Source organism: Procambarus clarkii, chromosome 38, assembly GCF_040958095.1.
Source record: "Procambarus clarkii isolate CNS0578487 chromosome 38, FALCON_Pclarkii_2.0, whole genome shotgun sequence".
NCBI lineage: Eukaryota > Metazoa > Arthropoda > Malacostraca > Decapoda > Cambaridae > Procambarus > Procambarus clarkii.
Window position 1 is genome coordinate 17964107 of NC_091187.1, and position 10502 is coordinate 17974608.

The following is a 10502-nucleotide window of genomic DNA, read 5'->3' on the forward strand; positions in this document are numbered from 1 at the left end:
TCGACGTTATTTGACGAGTTACAATGATTGAGAGAAAATGTAGGGGACGGCAGTGGACAGTTTATGGCAACCAGGAGACATCACAGTGGACGCCGGTAGGCGGGTTATAGTGACCAGGAGACATCACAGTGGACGCCTTGGTTACAGTGATCAGGAGACATTACAGTGGACGATGGTGGGCGGGTTACAGCCATCATGAACCAATAGAGATAACTGTAGTGGACGGTTTACGGTGATAAGACAACGCCTCTGTTGACATAACTTCAGGGGACCTTAGAGGACGAAGCTGAGGAGGAGAGTGTTAGAATAACGGACCCCACATGGCTGTGCCATCAGCTCTAGTTCCGCTGTTGTCGATAAATCATTCCTCTGAAACATTCTTTGTAGTTGTGCCTCTATAATAAACACTTTACGTGGAATTAAAATTGTCTTCATCTCGTTTTGTTACTGCGACTTTGCACGCCAATTTTTGTCACGTAAAAATTTAGAGGTGAATTGTAAGTGATGAGAAATTCCTGTAAAGCCCAGCAAAGTGCTACTTTATCATTGTATACCAAACATACTCCTCCCAATTGCTGACTCAAAATTATGCTTTTTGTATTCCGTTTCAATTCGTGACATTCGGTTCACACGCTTGAAAATTGTTAAATCTTCAGTATTTTGTATGGAATAAGTCAAGCACTTTGCATTAATGTGATTATTTATATTGTAATAAACTTTTGCTATTATTATTGATATTATTATTATTGTTATTTCTATTAAACATAGTAATTGTTATGAGTACTGAAAATAATTTTGAGACAATGGAGGGACTCGAACCCGTGTTCTGGTGACTCCCCGACACCTGCCTTAACCGACTCAGCCATGATGGTACTAAAGTCGACCAACCCGGGACTCAGTATGAGTAATAATGACTTATTTCATTTGTTTTTGTTATTTTTTTTTTTAGTTTGTCATACTGTCTCACAGAAACAAGTTGAAACGTCCTGTGTGATTTCTTGTTCTTCAGAAAATTCTGAGGAGCTATTCTTGGTATGACTTTGGATACCAATCGAATGTGAAAGAGCGGATAACCAAGTGATTTGTCGACCGATATGAACAAATTTAGGTATTTTTTAGAACGCAAATAGATTTCAGTTTATAATAAACACTCTAAATGTTATCTGTAATCATATACAGATTATACATTGTTATTTAAGCTGCCTTCAGTTATCTCTAGAGAGTTAATTTTGGAAATCTCTCTCTCTCTCTCTCTCTCTCTCTCTCTCTCTCTCTCTCTCTCTCTCTCTCTCTCTCTCTCTCTCTCTCTCTCTCTCTGTCTCTGTCTCTCTCCTCAAGATAATCCTTTTGTAGGTCAAATGTCTGAGAGACTTGCCCTTCTCGCCTTCCCTCTCAGCCATAAGGGGTCATGAAATAGTATATTCCTCTGTGTTAGGCGAGAAGCCATTAACCTCTCACTCTCTCCCCCCCCTCTCTCTCTCTCTCTCTCTCTCTCTCTCTCTCTCTCTCTCTCTCTCTCTCTCTCTCTCTCTCTCTCTCTCTCTCTCTCTCTCTCTTCTCTCTCTCTTTCCTTTTGGCATTTAGTTCCACTGAAATTTGATGTCATTTCGGTAGCCACTTCCTATATGGCCAGTCAGCAGGACGTGACCCTCGTTTGATCTCCCCTTCCACACATCATTTTGACCTCAGAGGACCTCAAGTTGTGCTCAGCCACGCTTCACCTGTCTCCTGGTGATGGTGTATCTGGCTTCCGAAGTGTCTAGCCGTCTATGGCCGCTAGTGAATATGACCCCTACTTCCTCTGTGTGTGTGGAGGGGGGAGGGTATACGTGTGTATGTGTGTGTGTGTATGAGGAGGGTGTACGTACTCACCTATTTGTGCTTGCGGGGGTTGAGCTCTGGCTCTTTGGTCCCGCCTCTCAACTGTCAATCAACTAATGTTCAGGTTCCTGAAATTTGTGTGTCTATTTGTGTGTGTGTGTGTGTGTGTGTGTGTGTGTGTGTGTGTGTGTGTGTGTGTGTGTGTGTAATCGGATATACGTCCCTAGAGTTGTATAACAGGCTGAGCATTAGCATTAAAGAGTTTCAACCACTTTCTATGTGAACCATTCCACTTATTTACAACTCAAGCACCGAGAAGAGCCTTCCGACATTTGACTCAAGAGCCTCTAGTCTCCTCCTTCATTCCATCCTTCTGTTTTTTCTCACTTTGAATATCTTTTTATTCAAGTCCTCTTTGAGTCATATGCCTTTCCTGTTACTACTTTGGGGGAACCTGACGGCTGAGTGGACAGCGCTCGGGATTCGTAGTCCTAAGGTTCCGGATTCGATCCCCGGCGGAGGCGGAAACAAATGGACATAGTTTCTTTCACCCTGATGCAATTGTTCACCTAGCAGTAAATTGGTACCCGGGAGTTAGACAGCTGCTACGGGCTGCTTCCTAGGGGTGTGTAACAAAAAGGAGGCCTGGTTGAGGACCAGGCCGCGGGGACGCTAAGCTCCGAAATCATCTCAAGACCTCAAGATAACGTCCTTCCTGCGTAATGGTCACTTTCATCACGCCAAACACACGACGGAACTAAAACGTTGCTATAACGTTCGAACAACTTGTTACACCTTCTGTAACAAGTACTAACAACTATCTAGCAAGTTGAAACAAGTTTCAAACACGTCATCAAAACTTTATAACAAGATGTAACAGCTTTGTAACAAGTTGTAATAAGGTAATAATATGGACTGTTACGTTGTGTGTTTATGTAAGACTTAACTCGGGGCCAGTTCCCCATCGGCTCGTTGAACGAGCCTCGTTGCATATCGTTGAATATATTATGATTCTGCTCTGAGTTCTTTAAGGTCGAAATATTTTTTACAGGAGCTGCGTGACTCCTGAGTGTCTCACGTAGGATGGAGCAAGGGAGCTGGTGGCTGAGTGGACAGAACACTGGACGCATGATCCTGTGGTCCCGGGTTCGATCCCGGGCGCCGGCGAGAAACAATGGGCAGAGTTTTTTTCACCATGATGCCCCTGTTACCTAGCAGTAAATAGGTACCTGGGAGTTAGTCAGCTGTCACGGGCTGCTTCCTGGGGGTGGAGGCCTAGTCGAGGACCGGGCCGCGGGGACACTAAGCCCCGAAATCATCTCAAGATAACAAGATAGGGGGTAGGAGGGCTTCGTTGTTCTTGTTACTGAAGGCAATTCGGACGGTGGTCAGTTTGGCATTTTGTTTGCAGTTCGTTTTTATTAGTTTTAGTCGTGTCTACCTTAAGCTTTCCTCTATGGATGCATAAAGTCTGTCTCCCTCATCATTCTGTGATGCTAAACGTTTCTTAGAGTTGAATGCTCTATGAAACAATTAGTTTTAATCATATTTTAACTAATAAATTTTGCAACCATGCAATTCCGTGCAATAAAAAAGCCAGCGGTTAGTAGAAGAAGATAATATTCAAGTGCATACCAAAGATTCAAAATTAAGCCCTTATATGCCACAGATCCTCTTCTACGAGGTTAAAGGTCCACTCCTTTCCAGAGGCGAAATCCATACACAAATATATAACATACAAACAAAATTAAATATATATACAAGAGAGAAAAACCAAATGCTTTAGCTCACACAACACGATCCTGCAGGGAAGCTGGGAAACTTGGTTAGTATACAGTCACAAAGAACACATATATTTTGTGTCTATGTATACTAACAAATAAAATACTAAAATACAATATTCTAATATACAGAGAACACATATTCTTTGTATATGTGTATACTAACAAAGAACATACTAAAATACAATATACTAAAATTCAAAGAACAAATATTTCAAAATAAAGCAAAACAGATATCATAGAACAGAATTTTGTGTCTCAGTTTACAACTTACGTCAAAATTTGCATACGGACAACAACAGGTGAATCTACAATAGACCTTAACGAATCTCCCTCAAAGCATTTTTTTAAAGTTGCTCTAAATATATACACACATATATAAACCTATGAATATTGGCATCGAAATAATACCAAGGTAAAAGTACATATACAAACATTGATAAATAATAAGCAAACACTTAAGATTTAACATTTTATCGTGGCGGAGTTCTAGGTTTTAGCAAGAGATATTCTAATGAAGATTGGTAACTTTATCCTAAGATTGTATCCCTTTAAGCATAAGAAAGTATAAGAAAACGCTTCTTACCTGTATATCTTTTACTTAATCTCCAAAATATATTCCCACACGTAATTCCACAAGTTCCAACACTGAAAGTCCAAATCATCCATTTTGCATAGGCTCAGCAATTAAAACAGCATGCTTTACCTATCTTTCTGTTTCCAAGAAACTCTTCTTCCATTGAACATTTTGACCTATCGTGGCTGAGATGGTTAAGACAAGTGTCTGGGAGGCCCCAAAACGCTGGATCAAGTCACCGCATTGCTTCAAAACGATTTTCTAGCAAAATCATAATACAAATCAGCATATCAGCATCATAAGCCTCAGAATCATTAACAGTAACAGTATATTTTTATAATATACTGATTATATTTTATAATATACTGTAAATATACTGATGCTACAACAGCATCAGTATATTTTTGCTGATGTTGAACAGCATCAACATCAACGAGATTATCAACAAAGACAACAGTTACAATAACAGTAATTCCATCAACGACATGAACAATAATAACAGCATTAACAACTACAATCTAACATTAGCATCAAACGCTCCAACATCATCAACGGATCCACTATCAACTTCAGACATCATCAATAACATTAAGAACATTGACAATAAGAAGGCTAAGAATACAGAGCCTTAGTACCAACTTCAGCATCAATCAGCAACAACAACAGGATTTTTAAATATAATAGCATCAACATTAACAAAAACAGCATCAACAGCATTACAAAAAAATCGGGTTAATTTTTTTTTCTCGGGTTAAAGCTAATTAAAAATCATTAACAAAAATCAGTGGTTGGCAGCAGTTCCACAAAAGCCATCAACAGAACTAACAAAACTGCATCAGCAAAATTAACAGCATTAAAAGTAGTGAACAAAATTAACAACATTAAGAGTAGTGAACAAAATTAACAACATTAAGAGTAGTGAACAAAATTAACATTTGCACTCCGAACGAAAAAAAAATACGCAAATTTTCGGACTAAACACCGAAAGAAAGAACGGAAAACAACTAACTTTTCTCACTTGAACAAAAAACACCGGACCTCACCATACATAATATAAAACAACGGAACGCTTCTCAGACCATTAGTTTTGGGGGAGACAAACGAAAATAGAGATAGAGCGCCCCCCCAAAAAACAAATATACTTTAGTGGAAGTCAGGAAATAATGGACAAGTTGGCTATATATACCATCATAACAATATCCTTGTATCTTTTTCAGTTTTGGGAATGAGGCCAGGAGAGGGGGGTGAGTGGGGGTGGGGGGGGGGAGGGGAGTGGAATGGGTGGAAGGGCTGCCATCAGAAGCGCCTTTTGACTGGACTGTCAGCTGCTAGTAGAAAGTTGCTTAACTGATTGACAGCCTCGGCTAAAAGGAATTTACTTCCGAAGTTTTCATTGTGTGTGTGTGGGTGTGTGTGTACTCACCTAATTGTGCTTGCAGGGGTTGAGCTCTGGCTTTTTGGTCACGCCTCTCAACCGTCAATCAACAGGTGTACAGGTTCCTGAGCCTATTGGGCTCTATCATATCTACACTTGAAACTGTGTATGGAGTCAGCCTCCACCACAACACTTCCTAATGCATTCCATTTGTCAACCACTCTGACACTAAAAAAGTTCTTTCTAATATCTCTGTGGCTCATTTGGGCACTCAGTTTCCACCTGTGTCCCCTAGTGCGTGTGCCCCTTGTGTTAAACAGCCTGTCTTTATCAACCCTGTCGATTCCCTTGAGGATCTTGAATGTGGTGATCATGTCCCCCCTAACTCTTCTGTCTTCCAACGAAGTGAGGTTTACTTAGTGAAGTGTGTGTGTGTGTGTGTGTGTGTGTGTGTGTGTGTGTGTGTGTGTGTGTGTGTGTGTGTGTGTGTGTGTGTTTGCGTATTCCTACCTTAAAGCACTTTACTATGAGTATAGGATTCAGTTCGTACACCTAGCTTTCTCAACTGTTCGTCGTCTATTGGCTCTAGATCTACTCTTTTGGTCATCCCTCTCACTGTATCTATGGATCAAGGTTAACTGCATTTATCGCAGCACTGAAATACGATACACAAAAGCAAGGTTACAAAATTATGTTGCATCGTTTAATGCATAAAGCTAATTTTTCTATACTTTTGTTAACTATAGAATAGAAACTGGGGTAAATTTGAAATTGCATTTGCTTGAATGATTTACTTGCTTAAATTCATATGAAGATTAAGATTTTCCTGTATGTCCATTTATTAGTGAACTTTATATAAATTCCTTTTGTTAAATTTGTCAATATATTTCTTTATATCATACTTTTATTGACTTTTCTTCTCAAATCTCTAAATTACAGCACTTTATATTTCCTCAAGTTGAAGACGATCCTTTAAGTCATATGCATAATCTCAATCTACATATGTGTCTTCAAAGGTTCTTGTGTTAAAAGTTTTCATATTTAATCCAATTTAAAAGCAGGTCCCAAGTTTTTAGCGTCTACTCAAACGTGATGTCTTGACCTGTGATCTCAAGTGACCTTAAAATATTGGCTTAACAAATTATACTATAGACATAATATTGTCTTCTCTATCCCTTTTTGTATCTCCAACATCAGATACTGATGTTGATATAAACATTTAAACATGACACATCCGTACTCTTCGGTGTTCGGTCAGTGCCGGATACCATCGTCTCGTTAACTGCTCGGAGAGTTAACTATCAGGCGGTACTGAATAGCTGTTTTTTGGTGGTGTAATTTGGACGCTAAAGGGACGGAGGTAACCACGTTAACTCGACAGGTTCGTTAGATGCTCGGATAATGGGATCTTCACATAGGAATCCCTCTTAGCCTGGAGAAGGGAAACTCGGAAGAAAATTGGACTAGGAAGCTGGATGAGAGAGGTTCTTGAACATACGAGTGGTGCTTATGCCTGCGAGAGGCAGGAGAGAGAGAGAGAAAGAGAGAAAAGGAGAAAAAGAGAGAGAAGCAAACTAATGAAAAACACAAACGCTTACACCATATTAACGTAAACTAAACAAAACAATATCCAAGCACCAATAATCATAATATGAAAAACTCGTAGATATACACTATTGATTCCGTTTGGTGTGTAAATACACATAAAACGAAAACAAAGTTAATTTTATTTGTAATCATTTTGACGCCTTTGTTTGGAACATTTTTATTGACGAAATATCCTCTGGAAAATCAACAAATATTGGAGAAAGAAATAGGCAGAACTTTGCACAAATAAAATTGACTAATAAAGAAAGGTAAAAAGATATGTAGCTGTGGTTTGTTGCGAGAATTTGTGGTCTACCTTGCGTGTGCCTAATACCTCGTGGGTGTTATTGTTCCTTCTCACGAGAACAATGTCTTCGTTTAGCACAAAGGCTTGGTGTGTAGATCGTCACATGTATTACTTGCAGGCAAGCAGGCAGAAAGGCAGGCAGGCAGGTACGCTGGCAGGCAGGCAGGCAGGTAAGCTGGCAGGCAGGCAGGCAGGCAGGCAGGCAGGCAGGCAGGTAAGCTGGCAGGCAGGCAGGCAGGCAGGCAGGCAGGCAGGTAAGCTGGCAGGCAGGCAGGCAGGTAAGCTGGCAGGCAGGCAGGCAGGTAAGCTGGCAGGCAGGCAGGCAGGCAGGCAGGCAGGCAGGCAGGCAGGCAGGCAGGCAGGTAGGCTGGCAGGCAGGCAGGCAGGCAGGCAGGTAGGCTGGCAGGCAGGCAGGCAGGAAGGCAGGCAGTCGGGCAGGCAGGCAGGCAGGCAGGCAGGCAGGCAGGCAGGTAGGCTGGCAGGCAGGCAGGCAGGCAGGCAGGTAGGCTGGCAGGCAGGCAGGCAGGAAGGCAGGCAGTCGGGCAGGCAGGCAGGCAGGCTGGCAGGCAGGCAGGCAGACCGGCAGGCAGGCAGGAAGGCAAGCAGGCAGGCAGGCAGTCGGGCAGGCAGGCAGGCAGGCTGGCAGGCAGGCAGGCAGACCGGCAGGCAGGCAGGAAGGCAAGCAGGCAGGCAGGCAGACAGGCAGGCAGGCAGGAAGGCAAGCAGGCAGGCAGGCAGTGTTAGGCCTGGGGAGGTTAGGTTAGGTTAGTTTAGTTTGTCAAAGCAACAGAAGTTAAAAATAATTTTTCGGTTTGTCCAACTCACAAGTTCAGATTTCTACTTTCTAATTTCGTTGTACGTCAGTAGACATACAACAGTAGACATCCTCATCATTACTATAAGTACTACCAAAACAGGAGGATGGGGCTGCTTACACACTCATAAACACACACACACACACACACACAGACACACGCACGCACGCACATACACACACACACACACACAGAATCGACCTCAGAATGGTCCAGGACGGACCGAAACGTCGTCGTCCCTTCACCTTCAAGTGTGTGGTTTGGTCAACATACTTCAGCCACATTATTGTGACTCATCGTCTGCACACACACACACACACACACACACACACACACACACACACACACACACACACACACACACACACACACACACACACACACACACACATACACGCACGCACGCAGGAGTAAATATTGAGCCCCTTACTCAAGAGAAACTTGTGTTAATTTGTCGAGTGGAAATTGAGACTCTTATTCCTAATGTTTACTCTATTATTACTTTCAAATCGCGTGGGCCTGTACAGCAGTTCCACAGTGCTTAGTGGAACAAGGAATTGTACTGGTTCTACTCTTATCCCATGCCTTTCTCTTTTTATCTCTCTCTACTCATAAATTTCCTCAATCCTTCTCACTCCTCATCCTAGTCATAATTTTCTTATTTGCTTTCCCCCTAATTCTCCACTTTTCAATTCTCCTCCTTTTCTTTTTTTCTTCAGTTCGTACTTTTCCTTGTTCTCTCTCTCCTACTTCCTCTTTCCTTGCCATGACTAATCTTACTCTCATTCTTTCTCCTCGTTCTCATCTTTCTTCCTGTCTATCATATCTTCTCATCCTCCCTCTTCCCTACTACTTCTCTAACCCCATACCCAAGAAGACGATGTTACACGATGAAGGATTGGTTGTACCAGTGGCCGAATGTTGGTTGTACCAGTGGCCGAATGTTAGTTGCACCAGTGGCCGAATGTTGGTTGCACCAGTGGCCGAGGCTGGACCCTCGTCTCTTCGTGTTGCATGAAGCCAACACATACACGTAATGTCTCTAAATTACAGGCTTGAAAGGCAGAAACCTTCACACACACCAACACTGATGAAACGTGTCACAAGACGCATTGATATGAAGTAATAATAATGCTAATATTGATTATACGTGTCAGTATCAATATACAACTTATTTTTAGTGTTGGTATTGAATCTGACGTGTGTATAGATTAATTATATTTAACTGGAAGAGGTACATGACTGTACCCGGGTCATTGCCTACTCTTCCTCTCATTTTTTTATCTCACTGTTTAACCTATCTTCCTTCTCCCTCTTCAATCATGAAGGTCCCCCCATCAAGCATTAGAAAAGAGGAAGAGATGCTCCTTGGCAGCGAAAGGCCAGTTAAACCAGTTTAAATGTGATTTCAAGATAACTGGACTGAACAGCTTTCCTCCGAATGCAATAAAGAATTTGGTTGAGAGTGAGTTATCCCAGACAAGGGAGTAACATTAATCAACAGTGAATGAGAATTTGAAGAAATTAAGTAATTGGGGGAATGTGAAATATCTAAAGGAGAATATCCAACTAGTTTTGATCTAGTCGTCAGTAGCTGAGATCTATTATTTCCAAATCTATCGAATTCTATTGTAACGCATAGACTGGCAAAACAGAACAAAAACTCATTTTTTTGTGTGAAATTCTAATTAATATTGAAACTACAAACATAATGGATACATCCATCATTCTAATTATCAATATAATGATCATCCATGACTGTTGCAACAGTTGCAACATGGGCACGCGGGAGGTACTGATACATCGGAATAAATCTCTGAAGGACTTCGTATAAATCACCAGCGGCGAGAGTCATGCATGACAGGACTCATGACAGTTACACGTGATCAATGACCAGTAATACATCACATCATCTCGCCCACAACACGGCAACAATTTATTTGATTATTAATCATATATGAATACCTGTCCAATGGGAAAGGGAGTTGTGTGTGTGTGTGTGTGTGTGTGTGTGTGTGTGTGTGTGTGTGTGTGTGTGTGTGTGTGTGTTCACCTAGTTTTGCTTGCGAGGGGTTGGGCTTTGCTCTTTGTTCCCGCCTCTCAACAATCAATCAACTGGTGTACATATTCCTGAGCTTCTCGAGATCGATCATATCTACACTTGAAACTGTGTACGGAGTCAGCCTCCATCACATCACTTCCTAATGCATTCCATTTGTCAACCACTCTGGCACTGAAA